The following is a 26,314-nucleotide window of genomic DNA, read 5'->3' on the forward strand; positions in this document are numbered from 1 at the left end:
CAGTGGCAAGTAATGAGAAGTGCTGTGGAATAGATAGTTGTCCAGAGGTTGGTGGTTATTTTATGTAAGATTGTCAGGAAAGGCCCACTCTCAGGAACTGGCATTTGAGCAAAGACCTGGTGAGGCAATGTGAGGAGGTAGCTGATGGACATAGTGCACATATTATTATTCAGACCACGCTTAATGTTCCAAAGCTGCTTGTTACCTTCTCATTCAGATATACAGAAACTGATGCAGGAAATGAGCATGGGCATGGGTAGGAAAGACTTTAACACACTTTCTGATATCTGAGTGTCTGAGTCTGCAAGGCTCATTCAGATATACAGAAACTGATGCAGGAAATGAGCATGGGCATGGGTAGGAAAGACTTTAACACACTTTCTTATATCTGAGTGTCTGAGTCTGCAAGGCTCTGGCAATGACAAAAGATATACAATTTTCTGCCTTGGAAGATCCTTTAACCATCAAGACACTACCATTGAAAGATTGGTCAAGCAGATGTAAAGAATGACATATAAAAGAAACAAGGGGATACATGCAGGGTAGATAAAAAGAATGCACACAGGAGTGTGTGTCCATCTGTGTGTGAGAGGGAGGGAGAGACAGAGACAGATACAGAGAGACAGAAGGAGACAGAGAGACAGAAACAGACAGAGAAAGAAAGTGAAAATAACAGAAATGTGAACAGGTGCAGAAATGAAGAGATGCTTTTTAAAACTTTTTTTGTAAAGGATATATTTTGAGTTAATGGGTTTCAGTGGATTCTCAGTGGGTTTCTGAGCCCCGAGTTTCTTGCAGTGCATTAGCCAGACTGTATAAGGAATTGGCTCTTAGAAAGGCACGGTCGTTTGTTCTCTTTTCCGCATGCTCCCCCCGCTCTCACTGCTCTGATGTCAACTTTTGACATTTTCCATCGGGCAATTTATACACTATCACCTGCCAGCCTTCCCATAGTACTTGTGTTTGTTTGATCTCATACAAACTCCCCTCTCCGATCTGTTGATGAAATAATAAATCTGAGGACCTTTGAAGATAGTGCACCATAGGAGAGCACAAAGTAGAATCTTTTCCTGATACTTAAGCATTCTGAATGCTGAGTCCCCAGTGTTGATGGGGTCTTCATTGTGCACTTCCTTTTAGACACATTTAGACAAATCCATCAAGCAGGAGTCCCTAAAAGCCCATAATTTTCCAGGCAATATGGGACATACCACATTGATAATGGAAGATTCTTGTAAAGCAGCATGATCCTGAGCTAAGCTATCAATTTATTTGATTTAAATTGTTTTAAGCACTTTTGAGTTCCTGATGTGATAGCAGGAACCTCACATGATTTAACTTAAATACATGGATCTGACCCTCAAAAAAACTTAAAGTCCTAAATGGGATGCTTATTTAGGATATTAATATTTCTAAAACACTTTTTGGATAGCCCATATCCTTGGGTGAAAACCTTCAGGGACTCAGTTGGTTGCTGAATACATCTTAGGCTCTTTAATGTGGAATTCAGATTCCCCAGTTACTTTCCAGCCTGGCTCCCAATTCTCTCCCATAAAAACCCTCCAATCTGACCCACTGCCTGACTCATAGCCTCTGAACACCACTGGGCATTGCAAACACAATTCCTATTATTCCTGCCCTGCCCATTCTTGAGAACTTATTTCAAATCTCCCTTCTTCCATACATTCCTGCATCACTCTTTTTTTTTTAATTGACTTTAATTTTTGGAACCATTGTAGGTTCACAGAAAAAATATTGAGCAGAAAGTATAGAAATCTCCATATATACCCCCTGCCTGCACACACCCTTAGATCCCCTACTATCAACATCCCCCACCAGCATAATACATTTGTTACAACTGATGAACCTGTGCCACACATCATTGTCACTCCAAATCCATCATTTGCAATAGGGTTTGCTCTTGGTGTTCATTTTGTGGGATTCAACAAATACATAACTGGCATATGTCCACCATTGTAGTGTCATACAGAATCATTTCACTGCCCTAAAAATCCTCTGTGCTTCACCTATTCATCCCTCCCTCCCTCAACACCTGATAACCTCTGATCTTTTTATTGTCTCCATAGTTGTGCCTTTTCCAGAATGTCACATAGTTGGACTTATAAAGCCTGTATGTATTTAAGCTTCCTCCATGTCTTTTTGTCCCTCAATGGGTCATTTCCTTTCAACTCTGTATAATATCTCATGTGAGAGTACCACATCTCACTGTTCTTTTTTAAACTCTGGTACTTCTTAGTGTTCAGATCTGTTCTGTCTGATGCACGAGCCCCTAGTTTTATAACACTTAAAGAGTATGGCTATTTAAATTAAAATAACTAAAAGTAAGTAAAATTTAAAATTCAGTTTTTGGTGACATTAGACACACTTAAACTGCTCAACAGCCACAGATAAGACAAGACAGCCCAGGTATGGAACATTTCCAATCATCATAGACAGTTTTATTGTATAGTGGTACTCTCGACTATTGATTTGGTCGCTCAACATGTTAATTTATTGAGGTTCTACCATAGTTAGATACCTTGCCAAATTAATATACATTAACTAATTTGATCCCATCAACAGCTATGTAAGGGTGGTGCTATTATTATTCCCATTTTATGCAGGGAAAAACTGATGATCAGAAAACTTAAGTGTTATGTAGTGTCTTGATTTGGGCTTTGAATTTGCACATCTTATTTCAGGCTTTCATAATTGCATCTGGACCTGTGTCGGTGCTTGGCATATAGTAGTTAAGTAAGTATCTGTTGAATGTTGTTTAATTTAATAAGTGAATTCTTGCTCCTTACCAACAACCACCTTGTTCTGTAATACTACCTCACATCTGCTCCTGGTCCTTCTCGGAAGAAGCCAAATCATAGTCCAGGAAAACATCTGAAAAGATACTTTTTTCTTCTACACCTCTCTCAACTCCCTAGGGGAGGAAACTAGACCATGGCCTCTGCTCTCTGTATCCATCACAGGTACAGATGCATGCCATTGTCTCTTACCAAATAAAAATCTATCTATTAAGCACTGACTACTTCAAAGGCTCCGTGCTGATTGCTGTGGACTACAGAAGTGTGCAACAGCCCCTTCTCTTTCTAGAAAACAGGTTAGACAAAGGCTCACCACACTGGCAGTGAGGGATCTTGGACTTCCAGTCTCGGCTCTGCCCGTAATGTCACCTCAGTGACCATGGACAAGTTACTCACATTTTGAAATCTCAGGTTTTTTGTCTATAAAATGAGCATGTTGGGATGGATGATATGAGGTCCTTTTCAATGGAGGCATTTTAAGATTGGAAGTGAAATAAGAGCTAAGGCACCGACAAAAAGCTACCACAGAGCAAATGAGAGGTAGTATGGTGACTGGTGCATCGGTGGAGTCTCCAAGTTGGGGACACTTGGCTCTGGTTCAGGCCCCACCACCAAGCATGTGACTCTGGAGGACCAGCTGGAAGCAGAAGCCAAGCAGTTGTGGGATGGCAAAGAGGAGGAAGAGCAAGATGTTGTCTTTTCCAAAGACAAACGCTGCAGCTGATGAAGTGGCTTCCTCAGAGAATGCCTGGTAAATGCTAAAAGCAAGATCAATTTCTGACTTTTTCTCCATATAGGAGAAGCTTCCTGACCTTGGTGGAGGTGCCCCTAGCTACAGAGCTTCATATTTACTGCTGGAATTTACATGCAGCTCTGCCCTCCCAGCCCCCTTAGAGGGCCAAGGTCCCCTTCAAATGGGCATTTGAGTTTGGTCTGATTTTCAGTGCTCCCTGGAGAGAAGAAAGCAGTGGAAGAACAGTGTTGGAAGGATGGTGGTAGAGGGAAGAAGTGACTGGTTTCAGGTTGTGGGAAAGGATTGCGTGTTGTGGCTGTTGGAGAGGACTTGGGCTGCCCCACAGCCTGCAGACTAGGTCAAGGCAAGATGGGCACGCAGCAGTCCTCTAGAGGTCTTTTTACATACTTTGCATGCATTCTGCCCCTGTCCCAAGGAACCTCCTGGTAGCTGCTCTGGAGCAGACTGCAGGATGAGGCCAATGCAATCGTGGCTGAGATGCAGGCCAGCTTAGCTGCACAGCCTGGGCCAGGCCTCCTCTCCTCCAACCACTTGCTGCTGCAGCTTCCATGCAAGTGGGGGAGTCCAGTGAACTTCATACCCCTGGGGACATGGCAGCTATTGACTCCTTATGCTCTCCTTTTTCCTGTGCCCAGCCATGAGCCCACTAACCCTTTCTATTGCCTTCCTTCTTTGGGTGCCTACTTCTCAGGTTGTTTCTGTTTAGCCCTCACTTCCATTCCTTTTCCCAGCCACCACCCTACCCCTGGCCCCTATTTCTAACAACCTGGTGCCTGGACTGAAGACCAGATCTCAAATAGTACTGGCTGAAGCAAAAGGGGGTGGGAGTGTTTATTGCCTTCTGAATCTTCTCCTTCCTTTTACCCTTGCCCTGCTTCCTTCTGTTCTCAGATGCAGGGTGACTTGAATGACTCTTTTAAACATTGGTTGCATTATGTCATTCTTTAACTCAGAACTCTCTAATGGATGTCACTCATTCTGAGGGGAGAGGCCGAGCTCCATTCCAGGGACAACAAAGATTTACATGACCTTACCCCTGGCCATCACTCTCCCTCTTGCTAACTTGGCTCAGGCCACACTGGCCTTCTTGCTGCTCCTCAAACATGTTGAGCACATCCCAGCGAAGGCTTTGCTCTGCTCTTCTCTCTCTCTACAGACTTCTTCCCTTGGATACCCACATTGCTCACTCCTCTGCCTCCTTCTGTGAAGACCAGTTGGGCTAGGTAGAGAGCTTGCAAGAAGATAAGATGAGAAAGACATCCAAAGTCTTCTTGTCAGAGAGGCTGTCCTTGACCACCACTCCCCCTCCTTTGTGGCAATATCTAGCCTTTGAAGTTGGATGTTTTTACCCAGAGCACATATCAGCCATAGCTGAATCCAGGGGTTCAGTCACTTCAGAACTCTCCTCATCTCTTCGCCTTTCTTTCCTCTGGTTGGATTTTATTCTTCTCTCCAGTGTTGGTAAAATGGCCAGCAACCCTTCAGGGTTTTAGCCTACAATTGACAAACCCATGCAAAGAACATGCTTCATTTCCAGTGATTATGAAAAAATGCAAGAGTGAATTCTCATTGGACCAACTTGAAGCATGGTTTGTTTTTTAACCACCCTGTGTGTGGCCTGGGAAAGGACCCTCTGTGTTGCTAGGCCTGGGTCTTGCATTCGTTTCTATAATGGGATTGGGAGTGGAATCAGCCCATCCAAATCATAGAGCTAGAGACTGGTGAGATATGGTTCCTACAGGAAAATTCGAGCACAGTTACCAGGAAAAGAGGAAATGGATACTGAGCAGTTGAAAAGAACCCATATTCACTGCAAATACTTCTCCACTTGCTTCACATCCTCTTGTCTTTGGGCTATCCTGTCTGCATCTTGCAATCATTCTGAGCTTATAAAATAGACCCTAGGACCTGCTACTCTCCTGTTTGTAAATCTTTGGTGCTTAGAGGTTAAAGCCTGAACTTATTAGATAAGCATTAAATGCCACCACAAATTGGCTCCACCTCATCTTGTCTCTTTGCAAGCTCTTTACCTGGTCTGGTGGGTCTACTCACTGCCTCATCCTGCCTCTCATGCTTTCTGTGTGTGTTGTTCTCATCTCCCTTGGATAGCAGGCTTTAGCTCAAATTTGACTATTTGCTTCAATACTTGGGCATAATTTTTTGAAACCCTGTAGTATTTATCATTCCTGACATTTATTATACATTGTCTTATAGTCTTAGGTATCCATGTGAGGCTTATCCCATTCCTCCAACCCTGTTGTAGGTCACTTGAGGGTAGAGACCATTTTGCATGTTCCTGCATAGCCTAATCAAGGCCTTGGCATATTATGAGAATCCAGCAAATCAGGACTGATTATTTAAATGCCACTCTTCCTAAATTTCAGCCTTTTTCCAAAGAGCTTGCTCCTTTCTCACCAAGCCTACCAGATGGGTGTTGAGAACTGGGGTTGTGTTTGACATTAATGATGGGTCAGTGGGTCATCTGAAGGAGTTAGAAACTTGAAGACTCTTCACCCATTCTATCTCCACCTTATCTGCCTGTCTGTCTCCCCTGTCTCCTTCCTCAAAGTTAGAACTTCCTCACCAGGGGTTAATATCATCCCAGAAATTGTTCCACAAGGAGTCTGTGGCTGAATAGGCACTGCTTTCTTGTCCTCTACCTCCTCCTCCACTCCTTGCCTGCCTGTGTCTCCTAGAGCTTTGCTCCTCTATTTTCACACACTCTCTCAGATACTACTGTGCTATAGTGAACATTACCTTAGAAAGAGTAGATCTAGCTGTGTGACCTTGAGCAAATTAGTTTACCTTTCTAAGCCTCAGTTTTCAAATTTGTAAAATAGGGATACAATACATATTGCACAGTTATTATGCATGCCAATTTAATAAGGCATGAAAATGTTTCTGAGTGTGAGATGCACAGCAAACACCCAATAAATGTTAACTGACTACAATCTCTGTCTCTGTTAGATACTGCCTCTCTTCATTACAGCTGACATGAGGTTGCCATCTAGTGGGCTTGCAATTGACAGCTGTGAGAGGCTAAGCAGGGATGGGTATAAGGGCCAAGTCCCAAGGGTTCTCCTGAGGTGGGGAACTCATATGCCAGCTCTGGCTCTGAGGTATATAAACATTTAGTTTCCCTGCTTATGCAGTTCCATAGATAGTCCCCAGGCATGGATCCCATGCATCTCCAATGGCTCCCCTTCTAAATGTAGAGGAGAAATCCTAATACAACCCCCATTTGGCTCATGGTCACTTTTCCTACCAACTCCTACTTCATGCTGCAGGTGGTAAGCAGGAAAGTGGGCTACATTTGGTTTAGAGGTTTTCTGTTTCATTAAGCTCATGATACTCCTCTTTTAAGCAACTTTCCAGATTATCAGATAGAATGAGTGTGTTAATGGAGACACAAGTAGTGCTCCTATAGAGCAGAGCACCTTTGTGTGGAGAGGAATAAAGTAGGAACTAAGAGCAGCTCTTTGAGACTGAAATCCTAGCATCAAACTAAGCCTTAGACCAATCAGACTTGAGGTCACAGAAGAGGAAGGAATTCACCAACACACAGAACTCACTCATGCAGCACAGCATATCCAAGTGTGTTGTGCAGACATCCTTCCAAAGTTGACTATGCGGACAAACCGCTGGGAGAGTGCAGCCTATGATATCCCACTCCCTATAGCTCTGCCATGCATGTTGACATATCAAAGTACAAAAGGATTTCAGAAGCCCTGAAGGAAAAAAAATCATGTATGACTTTATTTAGCTGAGTTTTTCCTAAATTATATTGGTAGGATGATACTTTTTTTCTGCATAAGCCAAAGAACTTATCAAGAGGTAGGGACAGAGGAAATTAAGGGGATAGGAGGAAGGAATGATCAGAGTGGGGTGTTGAAATGATACTGCAGAGAGGCTCTGAGAAGGAGTTGGAAGTGGAGGAATGATTTGAATCAGGTTTGGAGGCTGGGTAGAATGTGGACACTCAGAAGAAAGAAATCAAGATGTTGTAAACATGGGAGACAATCATAAAGAAAGGTGGAAAGTGGAGAGCAGGGCATGTGCTCTTGACTTGAAGCCATAAGATAGGCATTCAAGTTCCACACCTAGACCTTAGCTTGCACAATTACAAAGCAAGAGTGGCTCAGCCCTCCCTAGGTTATATGTGTGCCAATGTAACAAGTACTAAAGAAAGGTTAATTTTCCACAGAAACAGATATCCCTTGCAACTTCCCTTTGCCAGAAGGGACTGTGTGACTTGTTATTTCCCATAATGGTGTGAATAGAGGCAGAAGTCTGGTCTCTATGACACATTGGACATTTTTCTTGCTCCAAACACCTTCTCCCAATCCCCACCCCTCAATGAGATAAGAATAATATCCATCACATTTTGGAGATGGGTAAACTGAGTAGTTAGGTGTTTTGTTTGAGGTCTTCCAGAAAGTCAACTCTTGGAAGAGGAACCAAGATAGGGCTTCACAACTTTGCCTATTCTCCTGCTGAATATGGTTCGAAATATGGTTCATTCCCCAAAGCCAGGCAAGGAGCCTTTAAAAGTGTTCAAATGTGGTAAGATATGCATAACATTACATCTTAACTTTTTAAGTGTACAATTCAGTAGCATTAAGTACATACACAGTGTTGTACTACCAAACTCCAGAAATTGTTTCATCTTGCAAAATTGAAACTCTGTACCCATTGAACAACTCCCCATTCCCCACTCCCCCCAGCCCCTGACAACCATTGTTCATTCTGTCTCTATAACTCTGACTACTCTAGATATCTCAGATAAATAGAATCATACAGCATTTACATTACTGTGACTGACTTTCTTCACCTAGCATAATGTCCCCAAGGTTCATCAATGCTGTAATATGTGCCAGTATTTCTTTCTTCCTTAAGGCTGGATAATATTCCATTACATATATCGATTTTTAGATCCATTCATCCCTTATTGGACACCTGAGTTGCCTCCATCTTTTGCCTATTGTGAATAATGCTGCTTTGAATACGGATGAACAAAATACTGAGACTATGTTGTCAATTGTCTTCCTAAAGTGGAATGGCTGAATGGTAATATGGTAACCCTATTTTTAATTTTTGGAGAAACTATCATACTGGTTTCCATAGCTGCCACACCATTTTACATTCCCACACACAGGGCGTAGTGTTCCAATTTCTCTACATCCTCAGCAACACTTCCATTTTGTGGGTCCTTTCCTTCCTTCCCCCCCCCGCCTCCCTCCATTCTTTCCTCCCTCTCTCCCTCTCTCTCTCTCTTCTGTCCTTCCTTCCTTCCTTGATGGTAGCCATCCTAACAGGTATGAAGTGTGTCTCATTTTGTTTTTTTAATTTTCATGTCCCTAGTGGTTAGTGATGTTGAACATCTTTTCACGTAATTATTTGCCATTTGTATATCTTCTTTGGGAAAATGTCTATTTAAGTCCTTTGCCCATTTTTAACAGGGTTGTTTGTTTGCTAGCCAAACATTTTAAATGGTCAACAAGACAAGAAAAATAAATATAAAGGAATATAAAGGCAAGCTTGGCTAAGAGTTTATCACCTACTCCATTGGCATGATTTAGCCTCTGGCTCAGAGTGGCTATGACACTAATGGTGGGAAACCAAATCCCTATCCCTAAAATGGTGGGAACCAAGACTGGCTTTAGGGACCTACGTTATATCCAAACTAAGGTTAAAGAAGAAACTATTTGTGTGTAAAAACAAAAATAAAATTATTGTTCTTTTTGCTTTCCCTTTTGCAGCCCAATCTGAAGATTATTACCGCAACGACCTCAGCAACTATTGTCACCACCACTGCTAACATGGGCCAGTGTGTACCACATCTGACACCCCTGTGGACAAAATCCATCAGTATTCAAATCCCATGTGTGAGAAATAGATAGTCATTTGAGTTATCTGATTGGATAAACATCTTAAGTGTCTGAAAATGAGAAGAAAATGTGGGTCTTTCTTTCTTTCTTTCTTTCTTTCTTTCTTTCTTTCTTTCTTTCTTTCTTTCTTTCTTTCTTTCTTTCTTTCTTTCTTCTTTCTTTCATTTGTCATCCATACAAGAGAATAATGAAGGATGTGGTTAGGAATTTTAAGCAGTAGCTTCAGTCAGGCTGGGTGGTTTATAGAGATTAACTTGCCCCCTTGGAGTGTTCAGCAACCAACCAGAAGGCTCTCCCAAGACAAGCAATTTTATAATTAAGTGATAATTGTTTTTTTGGAGGTTTTTTTTTTTTCCTGGGTAGCCTAGAGAAAGATAAACAGCTGCAGGAATCAATAAGCATCAAGGTCATAGGCTGAATTATTTACCAATTCTCTGCTATTTATCTCAAACTTTTCTCTCTACAAGGAAAAATTGTGTCTAATTCACAGAAGATTTAGAACACACCTGGCTTAGTTTCACAGTTGTTATTACCGTCTTTACCTCTTTATGACCAAGCAAAATTGCTGCCTCATTAACAGAGTCTAGATAGTGGGAGCATTAAAGGGTCTGATGACAGGGCTCCTTCACTGAGCCAAGTCAGGGTGGATAAAGCCTGGCTGGGACACCACACTGTAAGAAGTACAGGGCTTGTGGGTAGAGTGCAACAAAAGATGTGCACTGCATGGACCTACTCACACAATTGTCCATTTCTATGTTGACTGCAGTATCTCCTTAATAGGTCTCTTAGCCCTCCACCCCTATGGATTCTACATTCTGCAGTCAGCATGATCTTTCCTAAACCAAAATCTGTCAATTCACTCTGACGATGTCTTCAGGCCCATTCTTGGTCCCTAAGGATCATATAAATCCATATGCATTCCTTATTAGTTCAGCAGCAGCATTCCCCTGTGCACATACCTAACACTGTATCCTCCTGCTTTCTGTTTTCCTCTCTCAATTCCTGCCATGTTTCTTGGAGTTCCTGAAACATACCCTGGTCTTGCCCCTCAGGTTCATTTCAGCTCTTGGTCCTGCTAGAATAATCTTCTGTGTTCCCAAGGGAAGCCCTTCTCATCTAAGTTCTATTAGCCCATACCTTTCAAGTCTAAGTGATTGACACTTCCTGGTCATCCCAGAGCACACCTCCCAAACCCCCATGAGCATTTCTGAGTCATTTGAGATGAAGGGCCATGCTTGTATGAGCATGTATTATATAACTAATTATAGTTCAATGTCTAGACCATAATAGTCAGTAAATGAAGGACTCTCATAAGTTAGCTTGGACCATGGGGAAGGAAAGAGGGCATGTGGAAAAAGTTGCCTAGTAAACGATTGCTGTAAATGTCTACCTGAGCCTGTCTGAAAGTTATCTTGCTTGCATTCAACTGAACTTTGCATTATTATGATGGTTTAGAGAGAGAACAATATATAAAAATTAATATTAACAACTTGATATATTGGGAGTTAGTTAGAAGATTGTTATTCCTGTAAGCCAACCTGCCAATTTCTGTGTATTTTACTATTGAATCAATTTGCATACAGCCTTCAAAGAATATACCTGTTGTATAAAGCAACAAGTCATCTGTATTAAAATAAATACTTTTTGGTGAGTCTCTAGCCCTTTCAGTCTATTAGCATATTGATTAACAGGTACAGGAAAAAAAAGAGCTTAGAAGGACAAGATAGCCTACACAGGTATGCTTGACCTCTACAAATTCTGCATTGAGTTAGAAGCACCTACCTACACCCAAAATCAAATTCATTTATTGTTACTTGATGTCCTTTTCAGGTACAGTTCCAATTTTTCCTTTTTGGAGTTTAGGCTGGTAGATAACTTTGAGTTTGCTAAAATACCTCTGTAAAACTATATGGTGCCAAAAATTTGGATGGAAAGCTATTTGATATTCCATGAAGAAAATATCTGGCTAAATAACTGAGACTTTTCTTTTGGAATTTTGGATGTTTAGACAAATCTAAAAGCACTTGTCTTCCTATTCTGAGGTCCTCTCCCCTCCTCCAAAGCCTTGGATGTTGACCTTGGCTCTAGGCCAGTGACCAGGCATTCTGACCCAGCATTCTCAAAGGCCATGAGCAGCTTTTAAGAGCTTCTTGATCTCTGTTAAAGGTGTAGATACCAATGATGCGTTCATTTCCCATCTCCCTTTCTCTCTCATCCACCCCGGCAACTATTAATGAACTCAAAATCAATCTGTCTGTTTCCTTGATGAGATTAGAGGACTTTCTCTAGTCTTGCAATTGCTCATAAGAAACCAGATGCAGCAATCAGTTTATTGTGAACTCTCTTTCTCTCCCTCTACATCTCTGCTATTGATTAAGTAATGCCACCCTGGGGCTTGTTCCTGATAAAGCAGCTTCACAGAAAGCAAAGTGATGGGTCTCCACACAATCCTGGTTATTATTCTCTATCCAGACACCAGAGCAGGGATGGCTTAATTTAAGTAAGGCAACCTGTTGGTGCTAAACAGTCCCCCTTGAGAATCCTGGTTTTAATCTGAGATAGTGATTATCTTGAAGAGGGATTTTCCAGGAGTTAGGAAGGTCCCAGCCTACATAGAAACTGGGAGGCTCAACAACATATACCACTGGTTGTTTGGAAGGATTCAAATAACTTTATAGCAAGAACTCAAATTAGTTTTGCTGAGTGTTCCAAATTCCAATTCTTCCCATTATCTTAATTATTTTAATACTAACATACAGAGACTGGAGGGCAGCAGTGTCTCCATTATGACCACTAAAAGATAAAAAAAATCTGAGACCAGAAGGAAAGTTCTACAAATAGGATCAGCTGAACTGGGGAGACCATAAAGCCTGTGGCCCAGAAAAATATAGATTTGGGGCCAAGCAAATGATTAGGTGATTATGAAAGTTTACGGATTAATCAGAGCAGGTTGACAAATTCCCCTTTCATGGATTAGATAACCAACAGAAGTTTAGAAGAATGAAGGGCTCATTCCATGCCACACAAATTAACATTTGAATCTATATATGTTCATTGTTTTATTTTACTGTAAAACTACATTTAATACCTATGTCTAGAGGGTCTTCACTTTCTTAAAAACTAGGAATAAACTTGTGTTTTTAGGAAATACATTGATTCTATCATGGGTAAAGTTAGTAAGCATTAAAATAAGGAGGTAAGGGCAGGATTCTCATTCCAGAGTCCTTGTCCTCAGTTAAAAAGTGATAGTAATGTTCTGATTGTTTTCTTTAAACAGGAATAACACAGGGATAGCATGAAAAATTTGACTTCCTATGCAAAGTTACCGGTTCTCTTGGACAAAGAAAATTAAAGAAGTATTAGAATTTACTCTAAGCTGCTATTACAAAGAGACCCACTCAAAAATGTGCTTAAATAAGAATAAAAATCTCAGGCCCTTTATCAAAAGCAATTCTCTGCCAGTAGCAATTCTCTGCCAATATTCCCAGATTAAAGACAGGAGTTCTGTTATTAAAGGAAGAGGGTTAAATTATATTGGTGGACAATTTGTGGGCTCTTCCACAGGTGCAAACATAGAAGAAATGCAAGACAACATGGAACTTGAATTAAGATATTAGTCTACTGCTCACACTGGAATAGCATTTCGAATAAAAAAGAGAAGGGGAAAATGAAACCTGAGGTTGGTAAAGGTAGTCATCCCAGACTTAGGATAAAGAGGGTCAAACATAGATGGGCATATTAGAAGTTGGAATTGGAACAAAGAGTATGTAGTCTAGCTTCTAGTTCTTTAAATTTGAGTCCAAACTAGCTTAAATAGTGTTTAACTCTAAACACTATTAAGCATCAGTTGGGATGCTTGATAGTGTCAATCCTATAAGGCAATTCACTGTAATTGGGGTGGGTTTGAAAATTTGTAATTCCTTAGCCCTTGATTTTGAAATGCTTCTCTTTATTCCTGGTACTATCACTTGTTCTGAAGGATAGCCTCTCCAGATTTCTTATTATTAATAATAATCTATCATGTTATATGTACATATATACATATATGTATGTGTATATATATATACACACACACATACATACATACATATACATATTACGTGATTTATACACACACATATTTAAAATGTATCTGTGCATTTATATTTCAAGAAGATTTCTGACAGTCAATACGTAGTTGTGTCTTGTTTCTGTATTCAGTCTGACAAGTTTTGCCTTTTATTAGACCATTTACATTCAATGTAATTATTGATATGGTTGGATTCAAGTTTACCATCTTGCTATTTGTTTTCTATTTGTCTCATGTGCTCTTTGTTTTTATTTCATCATTTTATGCTGCCTTTTGGAGTAATTAAGGATTCTCTATTTTTCCATTTTATATCAACTATTGCTTTACTAGCTATATCTCTTGTTTTATTTCTTTCTTTTGTGGTTGTTCTAGGGTTTATAAAATGCATTTAACTTATCACAGACTGCCTTGAAATAATATTATATCATTTCTTGTATAATGTATGATACTGCCAAGAGAATACTTCCATTTTTCTGCCTCTCCTTTGTGCTATTATAATCATACACTTTACTCCCACACATATTATAATATTCCATGATACATTGCTATTTGTTTTGCCTTAAACATTAATTTATCTTGTAAAGAAATTAAAAGATGAGGAAAAGGGGAAATACTGACATTTCAAAGTGCTCTTATTTCTTTGTGTAGATCCATGCTTCCATCTGTTATCATTTTTCCGTCTGCCTGAATAACTTTTTCTTCAACAATTCTTGTAGAACTGATTTACTGGTGATAAATTCTTTCAGCTTTTGTTTGTCTAAAAAAGGTTTTATTTTGTCTTCATTTTTAAAGGCTATTTTCATTGAATATGAAATACTAAGTTGACAGGGTTTTTTTTTTCTTTCAGTTATTTAAAGACCTTGTTCTATTGATTTAAGGGTTGCATAGTTTTATTCTCACATTATTATCTTTATCTGTATGTGATGTGACTTTTTGTCTCCAGCAGTTTTTAATATTTTGTCTTTATCACTAGGTTTTAGCAATGTGATTATGATGTACCTTAGTGAGGTTTTCCTTTGTTAACCCTACATGGAATTTGCTAACCTTATTTTATTTGAGTTTATAGGTTTTATCAAATTTGGAAAAACCTCAACCATTATATTTTTCAAATATTGTTATACCTAAATCTCTTTTTCTTCTCTTTCTGCTATTCCTATTACATATATGTTAGACTACTTGATATTTTCGCAGTTACTGAGGTTCTCTTCATTTATATTCAATATTTTTTTCTCTGTTAGCTTCATTTTAGATAACTTCTATTACTTACTATCTTCACAATTACTAATATTTTCTTCTGTAGTGTCTAATCTGTTGTTAATTTCATCCAGTGGAAATTTCACTTTAAATATTTTATTTTCATTTCTAGGGCAAAGATTAACAAGCTTTTTCTGTAAACAGATGAATAATAAATATTTCAGGCTTTTCAGGGCTTACAGTCTCACTTGCATAGCTTAGTATTCAATAAAAACTTGGGATTGGTAAAGATTTTTTTCTATATAGCTCCCTTCTTTTATTTTTTAAAAATTTTTTAATGTTTATTTATTTTTGAGACAGAGAGAGACAGCATGAACGGGGCGGGGGTGGGGCAGAGAGAGAGGGAGACACAGAATAGGAAGTAGGCTCCAGGCTCTGAGCCATCAGGCCAGAGCCTGACGCAGGGCTCGAACTCACGGACTGTGAGATCCTGACCTGAGCTGAAGTCGGACGCTTAACCGACTGAGCCACCTAGGCGCCCCTATAGCTCCCTTCTTTATGGAACTCTGTCTTACAACTTCCAGCTACCACCAGTTCCTTGAACTCCATTCTCCACCTCTTTAAAATTCACCAAGACTGCTTCACTTTGTTAGGGTTCTCCTTCCTGAAAGCATAGTTTTGAAATTGCCTCTAGGTAGAAATTTGGGGCAATCATTGAGCTCACCTAATTTTTTTTCTCTTCTTTAAGAAATTTGTTTTCGGGGCGCCTGGGTGGCTTGGTCGGTTAAGCGTCCGACTTTGGCTCAGGTCATGATCTCACGGTCTGTGAGTTCGAGCCCCGCGTGGGGCTCTGTGCTGACAGCTCAGAGCCTGGAGCCTGTTTCAGATTCTGTGTCTCCCTCTCTCTCTGACCCTCCCCCGTTCATGCTCTGTCTCTCTCTGTCTCAAAAATAAATAAACGTTAAAAAAAAATTAAAAAAAAAAATAAATAAAAAAAGAAATTTGTTTTCTCCAGTCTGTTGTCCAATATCTAAAAACAATTGGATTCATACATTTTTGTGTGTTTTCTAGTTATTTATTATGGTCATAAACCCAGGTTTTTTACCCTATCATAGCCATAAGCAGCAGTCTTTTTAGCCATTTAAAATTTAAAGATGAGTTGTCACAACAGGGGGCCTGTCATACATTTACATGTAGCCTTTACATTATATTAGGTTGTTCTTCTGTGACAAAATGTCCAACCAATAAATGAACAATAAATGAAAGAATGCTGGTAAGTTCAGGGATCTTTGGCTTGTTTCATAGACTGATGCTACTTTAGGTTCAATGATATTTAACATTATGAGATTATACAGAAATAGTAGTTATAATCTGAAGGAGTTTTTTAATGAAAGACTGTTAAAATTCATTGAAATGGGTTGGTGAAAACATCCTGTTTCATGCCACTGCCAAGTTGTACTACATAGGAATATTGTTGAACAAAGCATTTATGGTGCATATCCTGGAAGTCCTACAACTACAACGGACAATGGAGATATATTTCTGGATGAGGGTGTGGTGTGTAAATGCAGGATTCTAATTAAAGTCTTAAGCATGACTATAGGGATTCCTCCATTGACAAAGATATGAGCAACCAATCAAGTTGTAGATAAAAGAATAAATATCTGTTCAACTCTGTCTTTAGTTTGTCAAGGTTAGAAAGCAGAAAGGACTGAAAATTGTCAGGATGTGAAGTTAATACTCATGGGCTTGATTGATAGTGAAGGAAAGGGCAACACATCAAAGGCATTTTAGAAGGTCTTCTTTTGAACAAGCAATCAGCATACTTTTTGGGCTGGCTCTAAAAGGAGCCACACACTGAGTAAACAGTCATAATAGGGGTTCTCAATAAGGCATATTTCAGAAGTTTTGTTGATGAGCACTGTATTCACAAACAATGCATCAACAGTTTTATTAAAAAGTCAAGACCAGAGTTGTCAAGCAGAAAAGCCAAAATAACAGCAGGGTGTACAACCTAGAAATATGGTTTCCAAGTGGATCTTGGGAAATATTGAGGGACCTATGTAATTAGTAGCTAATTTTACATAGGCTAGGGTGAAAAAAAATTATTACTATTCTTTTTGGAAATATTTTGGACTATCTTTAAATTGAGTAACGCTTGGTATTGAATACAGAAGAATTGTTGAATAGACTTTATTTAAATGTAATCCTAAAAGGATAATTTGGTTTGGCACATATATACTCCTATACTTTCTTATTCAACTAGAGTAAGAAGCTATCTGTATTTCAAAAGATACTGCTACTGGAGATCACCTTGGCACCCATTAGCCAAGGCCAAAGGAAAATCATTTTAATTAGTTTAGGGAAGGCCACAGTCACACGAAGATAGCCTTGATTCAGAACAGGAATTGAATGAATGAGTGCTTTGTGAGCTGATGAAGACACAGAGATGATCAAAGAGCACATCATCCCTGCCTTGATGGATGGAGCTCACAATCTTATGGTAGAGAACAAATATTAAATATAATTTAATATATTTAAATATTAAATATAATTATGTGCATACAGTTGTGATTTTGTCTGTGGGGGAGAATAAATCTAAAGTGCTCAGAACTAATGTCAAGGATTTAATTTAGAAGTTGAAGACTGAGGAATGAAAGACAAGAAATTAGGAGACAAGAGGCAAGGGTGGGGTGGGTACAGAGATGGATAAGTAGGAAAGAGCTTGATAAGTTCAAGTAAATAGAAAAGGCAAGTGTGGAGTTGCCAAAGTGAGAGGGAAGGAATTGTATGAGGTGCTGACTAGGGGTTTAATCAAGCTGTACCATAGGGACCATGCTGAAGACTTAGAACTTTATTCTAAGATCAAGGGAAATCACCGAATTCTTTTAAAACATGATCATGACATGATCACATTTGTCTATTTGAAGGAGAAGGGACTGGAAAGAGGTAGGAATGGATATAGAAAGTTGTAGCAGAAGGGTGAAAGTGATCTGAAATGTCAATAATTTACTAATGGTCTCTGCCATTCTCTGGTCCTTCTGTACACTTCAACCAAATTAAAAACTCTTTTGTAACACTTGGGGACAGACACCCATTTATTAAGTAAGTGGACAAAGAGAAAAAGAGAAAAATGGCACAAATTACCTTCTCCCCACTGTCATTATGCCAAATGTCTGAAAAAATCTCCCTCGGGGGTGCATGACTTATGATGCTCATAGAATTTATAATTCCTCTGGAACATGGCTCCACCTTTCCTGTCATGGAGAGAGCCCAGGGGAGTAGATGTAAATATCAGGTATCATTGTAATGAATTTAGATATTATACCAGCCTCAGCAGTCCTGCTCTGCGGTCAGATCTTTTGTAATTCCTTTCCCACTTCTGCCTTTTTGAACAAAACTAGCTTTTCTCTAGATCTCATCCTGAGCTATCTCAGAGACAAGGGTACTTGTCTCTCAGGACCTACTTCCCTAATATTCAAGAAAAGCAGTATGGGGAATGCTAGAGTCTAATTCTTGTTGGCTCAACATGTCTCTCTTACTCTGAGAGAAAAGTTTAAGAAATAATAGCAACAACAACAACAAAAAGCACCAAAACAAACAAACAAAAAACAAATAACCCAATCTTCTACCAGGGTCATATTAGCCAGTAATAAGTTCTTTTTGGTGTTTAGAACCACACATATTGAATGTCTGCACTTCAACACTGATATGGCCTTGGTTTTGCTTATTTTGTTTTTCTTATTTGTTTTAGTGGTAGAGATAAAGAATAAAATCAGTAGAGGAAAATTCCTGAATAGAGGCTGAAGCATGCTTTATAATTTTTCTTCCCATCATCCATCCAGTATTAGATAACCACAAAAACACTCTTTTATAGCACTTAGGGTAAAAGATATTTTAAAAATATCCTCTTCAGGAGACCTTCTCTGTTCTAAGATCATTTGAGACCAAAATTATCTCTGCTATACTCAAGCTTAGTTTCCATTTCTCGTCTCAGAAGATCTCCAAAAGAGTTTGAAGTAATGCTATTTAGGTATGGTCTATGGATCAGTGCCAAGCCTTGAAATATTTGTCACTGGTCTATGATTAGATGCATATACAAACTGACAATAAGCATTTAGAAATGTTTATAAAAGTTTCTATAATTTTATCTGCTCTATTAAATCAAATAAAGAATTTGGGCTAGAACTTTATATGTTTCATTTTTTTTCATTTTCCTGCTCATTTCTGTTGTATTTCATTAAAAAAAAAACATTTAATCTACAATGGATTGGGGAGAAAACCCCAAACACCTAGCTCTCTGTATACTGTTCTATTTTTTGTAAGTTCTTTTAAAAAAATATTTATTTTGAGAGAGAGAGAGTGTGTGTGAACAGGGGAGGTGCAGAGAGAGAATTCCAAGTAGACTCTGTGTTGTCAGCACAGAGTCTGATGTGGGGCCTGATCTCACTAACCGTGAGATCATGACTTGAGCTGAAATCAAGAGTCAGACACTTAACCAATTGAGTCACCCAGGTGCCCTTATTTTTTGCAACTTCTTATGAATCTATAACTGTTTCATATAAAAAGAAAAATAACAACAGATATGAAAATAAATAGCTGGTCCTTCACCACAGATAGAGAAGCATTGAATCAGCTATATATGGGAAGACGGATTTAAAAAAAAAATCCTAAATTCATGGTCAGTAGTTACGGCTAATCTCATCAGGATGTAATTTGTTGCTGTCTTTTAAATCCATTATCTATTACTAGAATAATGCTGTGTAAGAAAACCAAACACACACAGGACCGGTAGTATAAACCAATGAACATTCTTCTAGCTTACTGGCAGCTCTTCTAAGCTAGACTCATCAGTGTCTACAGTCAGCTGGCTGCTCAGCTGGGAAATAGCTGGTGTTAGATGGCCTCAGGTGGCTTTTTCTGGTCCACATGGTCTCAGTCTCCAGCAGACTAGCTTGGGTTTGTTATCGTGACAGACACAGGTTCCAAGAAAGCACACAGGATAATGCAAGGACTCTCCAGGTCTAGGGTCAGAGGTGTCACACAGTAATTTTCACTGCATTCTTGTAAGTCACAAGGTCAGAACAGATTCCAGGGGTGGATAGATTCCATTTGATTAAAAAAGAAGAAGAAACAATTAGGGCCATTTTTCAATCAGCTTACCAGGTTCTGGATAATATCGAGGATATCAGCGTGATCTCAGATTTCAGATGTTGGTGCCTGATTTCCTGAGCCCTAAGGGCTACTGATAAAAAAAACAAAACAAAAACAAAAACTGCCCTCTCCCACAAGAGAGATTGTGTGTGTCTCTCTTGTGTGTCCCAAAATAGACACAATTAATTGATTGCTATACTCTGCTGATTAACTTGGAGTGACTTTATTTTTTTTTCTTTTTTTTTTTTTATTTATTTTTTAATATATGAAATTTACTGTCAAATTGGTTTCCATACAACACCCAGTGATCATCCCAAAAGGTGCCCTCCTCAATACCCATCACCCACCCTGCCCTCCCTCCCACCCTGCCCTCCCTCCCACCCCCCATCAACCCTCAGTTTGTTCTCAGTTTTTAACAGTTGGAGTGACTTTAGAATCTATCAGAATTGGGTTTACAAATTAAAATCTGTCACTCAGCATTGCAATTATGGACAGCTGGGAGTAGTTCAGAGGCCACAGCCTCTCAGAGGGCAGTGGGCATGGTCCTCAGTTAGTAACAGGTAACTGTATTCTCTTGGGTATTAATCTTGAACTCTCATGGGTAATTGTATCCCAATCACAGGGCCTATGAACCCTTATCTACCAACAGAAAAGCAAAAGAACCACCAGATCTTTGTCAAGGAAGCCATAGGTTCTTCCTCATAGGTCAGGTGGTATTAGGCTGCATGTGGGCTTCTTGGAACTTCTCTGGGTTAAGATATTAACATTTTTTGTTAGTTTGGGGGTTATCAAGGATAACAAATGTGGTTGCAATACTAGAAATTCTCAGGAATGGCACAAATAAAACCAGAACACATTAGCTAACATACTGGGTCTGAATTTAGGGCATGGATGAAGTACTTTGGATGTTCTCCTAGAGTACTAGAAGATCAAGAGTAAGTTAAGGAACTGGGGAGCTACACAAGGAAGATTAGGATTTCTCTGTAGCAGGAATTATGTAGCTAGAGGGCCATCACAGGGGCCAGCAGGTTCAAAGAGCATGGCTAAATCTGGCACTGGTGAACCACAGAGATTTGCTGGAATTCTTAACAAAATAAGATGTCTCCCTAGCTTGATATTAGCTGAAGTCTGTCTCTGTAACAATGATAAAACATCCCAAAGAACAATTATGGAGCCCTGGGGACTTGAGAAAAGCAGAAACTATTCATCAGCTTTTCTTCATCAGGATCTCTGTACCAGACACTATGATAAAAATCTCACATAATCATATTGAACCTTTACACTAAGCCTGTGAGATTGTAAACCCATTTTATAGGGAGCTGAGTTACTTGCCTGAGGTTCCATGGGGAATCATTTATAAAGTCAATATTCAACTCACACATGTGACATTAAATCCTATATCCTATCCACAATACTCTATAACCTGTCAAGAATTTCAACCCTTTGATAAAGGTAGGGGTTGGCCTGGTTTGTTCCAGGAATGAGGATAAGTTTCAATGGTGGAGAAGCAGTGCTTCTCCAGGGAAGACTGAAAGAGTCACAGCCAGGTCATGGTCATAGCATGGATCTGAACTGCTTGCCTTTCAATCCCTCAAAGACACAATAGATGCCAAAGGATCTTCTCTGTGTGCTTTGGTCAGCAAAGTAGGACTCAACCCACTGAAAGGCAGGCCCAATAGTAGGCAGACTGGAAGAGTATCAAGTTTCCAGGCTTAATGCATGACAAACCTTAAGGAGTGGGGTTTGGACATGTACAGTCTCCTTAGGCCTTGAGAGAGGTGAAAAGCTACCCATCTTGCCAGTCTAGTAAGAGAGAGCTAGTGTGTAACAGAGCAGGAAGGGGAGGAAGGAATGACTGGGGAGATATAAACAGGTAATAGAAGTCCACCTGGACAGTTAGCATGGGTGGTCAGACAGGCATAAGCAGGCCCTGCCATAGATGGGCACACAGTAGCAGGGTTCAGGTCTTGGGGAACAGGTGAGTTCAACAACAGTAAGGCAAAGAACGTCAGCGCCACAGAGACCAAAGTGCAAAGGAGGCTTATTGCCCACTCCTCAGCCCCCCACATCCTCAGTTACCAGACTGAAGACAGACCCTCAAAAGGGAGAGCTGGGAACAATTGAACTGGAAGGACTCTCCAGCTGCTGCCCCCAGTGGACCACTATGTTGGTCTGACACCCCCCTCACCAAGATCTGAGTGCATAGACTTGGAATGGTAATTTGTCACTGTAGCAGGAGATGTTTTTTTTTTTTTTTATTTTTTTATTTTTTTATTTTTTTATTTTTTTTATTTATTTTTTTTTGGGACAGAGAGAGACAGAGCATGAACGGGGGAGGGTCAGAGAGAGAGGGAGACACAGAATCGGAAACAGGCTCCAGGCTCCGAGCCATCAGCCCAGAGCCTGACGCGGGGCTCGAACTCACGGACCGCGAGATCGTGACCTGGCTGAAGTCGGACGCTTAACCGACTGCGCCACCCAGGCGCCCCAGGAGATGGTTTTTATAGTTGGCAAAGGGGAGAGATTTCTTCATCTTTGAGTCTTTCCTGCTTGTGCCTGTTCATGTCAGGCCCCGCTCTACTACAGATCCAAGATTTCAGAAATAGAGCTTTGGTGGATGCCATTTAAATTTATGTCTTTTATGTTGTAGCATTCTGAATGAGTAAATTGTCACAGTTTCTTATTGGGCTGGTCCAGAAGAACGTGAAATTGGCTGAAATTACAGGGTAGATTTGAGTTAGACATGTCAGAGGACTTCCTGGTCTGAACGGCACTGGCAGGAGAGAATGAAGTTACTTCTGTCATACACACTCTTTTTCTCTGCCCTTTCCCTCTCTCTTTGGAGTATTTTTTTCCTCCTTCTGCATTTCACTCATTGATTTTAGCCTGAGCTAACAGAGAGCTTCATTACTGTGGGCTCACTCATGGCTGCAAAGAGCTGGAATGGGTGCTGTAATCCAGTGCGCTGGGAGAGCACTGGCATGACAACCTTATGTTAAATTTATGTGTTCTCATTTTTGTTGAGTATGACTATATTTCTGTACATTTTATTTCACCCTTTAAACATTTATGTTTCTGTGTTATGATTAATTAAGTGTAGTAAAATGAAGTGTTTGCAATGTATGAAAAAACCCTCACTTCTCTGGAGTCTTTGTACCTCACATTCTTTTTACTCTTGCCAATCCTTATTTCTCTTTGCTCTTTTCTTCTGTTGGTCACCTTTCTTTATTTCTCCCTTTTGTTCCTCTGGGCCAGTCCTTTAATCCCCACTCCATTAAAGGATCTGCTGATGCAGAATGCTTTCAAGACAAAAGGGGTTTATTCTCACTAGAGAATCCCCAGCTCTTCTCTCTTCCCTCCCCTTCCCTACTCTCCCTACCACATCGTTTCCTCTCTCTGACTCTTTCCTTCCCTTCTCTCCTCTTTATCTTCATCCATTTCATCTCTTTCCATTTCTCGATCTCAGCCAATCCCTCCCATAGTAATAGTGATAGTTTTATCAAGAAAATGGCAGTGACTAGTAGAGTCGGTTTCACTGGTGGTGCAGAGTAGGGGTCTCTCGGCCCATGTGCCCCATCAGACAAGGAGATGAGTTATGGGTATGAGAAGAACATTCTGGGCCTGTAGTCTCTTACTTGCAGTGTTCACAAAGTGATTAAAAGTAAACCTACCCTCCAAGTTGATTTGTCTAAACCTTCCAATACTCAATTCTCAATCAGCCTGAAGAAAGGCTTTGTAGAGTGCTACTTTAGAGATGCCTCAATGTGTGGCTTAATTGATTTATTAAGGGCTCTCAGAGAAGACTTAAAGGTCACTGCTGGACAATTAATAATTTTTTTTGTTCTCAGACTTCAAAGCACACAAACCTCACTTGGTGGACCTTTTAAATGCAGATTCTTGGACCTCACCTCCAAAGATTTTGATTCAGTGTGTCCAGGAAGGGGTCCAAGAAGTTGCATTTTAAAGAAGGTCCCTTGGTGATTCTGAAGCAGATCACTTATGGACTACACTCTGAGAAATACTGCTTACATGAGGAAAGGCTGTTGCTATTCTTGAGATAAGGGTGAGGAAAAAAATTGTGAGTACTCCTTGATATTATACAAGAATTTGAGTACTCTCTGTATGTAAAGTTCTCTACCAGGCGCTGAGGGGGAGGCAAGGAAAGAGGAGCCCAGGTCTTCATCAGCAGTTCTTCACCTGTCTTTAATTATTCCTCCAAGTTTTGAACCTGGGGTAATTTATCCATGTCACTATATGCTTGGGTACTCACTTTTGCAATCACTTCCCTAGGTTTCCTATATAGGCTGTTTGACTACTGCATAAACACACAAATGAGTCATGAAAATAAGGTGATAAATATATTAGTAGCAGTAATAGTAATAGTTGAATGAAAGTCTAGGGTTGTATCTAACCAAGAATGTCCTATAGCCCATATGGAAATGATGCTAAGTACATTTCATAGCATGGTCTTCTTCCTCAGTTCTTTGAAAGTAGGAAAGACATCATACCTCACTCTTGCCTTTGATCAGAATGGTGTTTGTATGCCTGCTATATTGGTTCTGATCATAGCTAGAATCTCAGGACTGCATTCCAGAGGGTTGAGTGTAAACCCTAATGTCCCAGCAAAGCTCCCCATGTGAGAGTTGCCTTCTGTTTTAAAACTCTACAGCAGTCACTCTGAGTGCATATATTCTACTTCTTGACTTCCTCTCTTATGATCTGCTAGTCAGGGATTAGTGGAATCATCCTTGCTGCGTGTCTCAGGGCAAGATATTTTCCTTCTCTTTGCTCCCCTGCAAACCATGAACAGCCAGCCTAGAGCAGAGCCAGGACTGGCATGATGCGTTGAAAGACCCACATGATCCTGGGAGGCAGGATGTTGCAGAAACAGTCTTCAGTTCTCTGGATCTCTGTAGTATGCAGCTGCCATGGGGAGCACTAAGACTGGGGCAGCGAGTGTGTGTGTGTGTGTGTGTGTGTGTGTGTGTGTGAAATCTGCATGTAAGTTGTGGAATATACTTCTACTTTAAAAAGAGTGATTTCTGATGGGGTTTCTACAAATCAGCTTTTTAAAATTTTATAAAAGGAGTATTGAAAAATTCTTTATGTAATAATCAACTTGGGAATTTTACATATTTTAAATTGGTGTGCCATCAATATTCTATTTGGGCTAAGCCAATTTATCTTAATTTTTTGTGGAGGTTCACACATCACCCCCATCCCTGCCCTCATGAATGTTATGAATGCAATTCCCAAGAAAACTTAACATAAACTGAATGCAATATTTTAAATTTCAAAGGACTGTGGACCCTGAAAAGTCCATCCATGTATTCTGGGTTAAGAAATGCTGGTTGAGGTGAATAAAAAATGCCTTTGCATTTCTTGAATATACCTGGAGATGAGACCCAGAAAAGGTAGCTCTCAGAAAGGTTGGCAACATGGTGTGGATCACAGAGTTGATTTGGAGCACCTTAATCCAAAAAATTCTGCAGAAACTGGCAGTTCTTTTACATGACATCTTAATGATTTGCCTTCTGGTCTGACTGGGATCGAACTGTGCATGGGAAGAAAATAATAGTTATTAAGAATAAATGCATGTATAATATTTAATGTTTGTGTCTATTCAAATATATATTATATATCTGCATTTTTTGAGTGCCTAATATTTGTATTGCATAGTATTAGGGTACAGGAAGGAACTAACATTTATCACTCAGTTATAGGCTGGGTCTTTTCATTTTTTTTTTTTTTTTCATAATGATGCTATGATGTGTTTATTTTTTTTTACCAATTTTACAATGAAGAAATAAAAGCTCAGAGAGGTTAAATTACTTACCCATAATCACACAGCTAGTGACACAGGACTAGCTTTGATTTCAGATCATTCTGTCAACAAAGCCTGTGTTCTCTACCCTCTGGCCTCTGTCCCCATGGTTGCCTCAACCACCCTCCTGCTAGGTGCTGTCCAGCAATCCTGGAGCTGAACACAAAATGCAGCTGCAGGTAGACCTCACCTGATCTTCATTACAGCTGGCTTGAATTGCAGAACCAATCTAAATTATTATCCCATGGTGTAAATGAAGGAACGACAGCTTAATCAAATGGGATTATCCGGTTAGTGCCAGAGAGTGCTAGAATCCAGGCTGTCACATGCCTACTCTTGTGCACGTTTCACCACTTCCACTATTTCATGTTCTTCTTGCGGATGTTTCTTCATCAGCACCTACTACCGCCTTCAAACACATCCTGCTTCTCCTGTGGGAGAGACCTTCTTCAACAGAACAAGAGGACTGAGCCAGTGCCTCCTCTGCCCTCTGCAAAGCTTGCAGCTCCAGATCTCCCTGGTGTCTCCTAGGACTGGCTTGAGCAAGGCTTCCCTGAGTTTAGGTGATGTCCAAGGAGGTAAATCTCTCCTCACCACTTATCACACAACACAAAA

Source organism: Panthera leo, chromosome D1 (genome assembly GCF_018350215.1).
Source record: "Panthera leo isolate Ple1 chromosome D1, P.leo_Ple1_pat1.1, whole genome shotgun sequence".
Classification (NCBI taxonomy): domain Eukaryota; kingdom Metazoa; phylum Chordata; class Mammalia; order Carnivora; family Felidae; genus Panthera; species Panthera leo.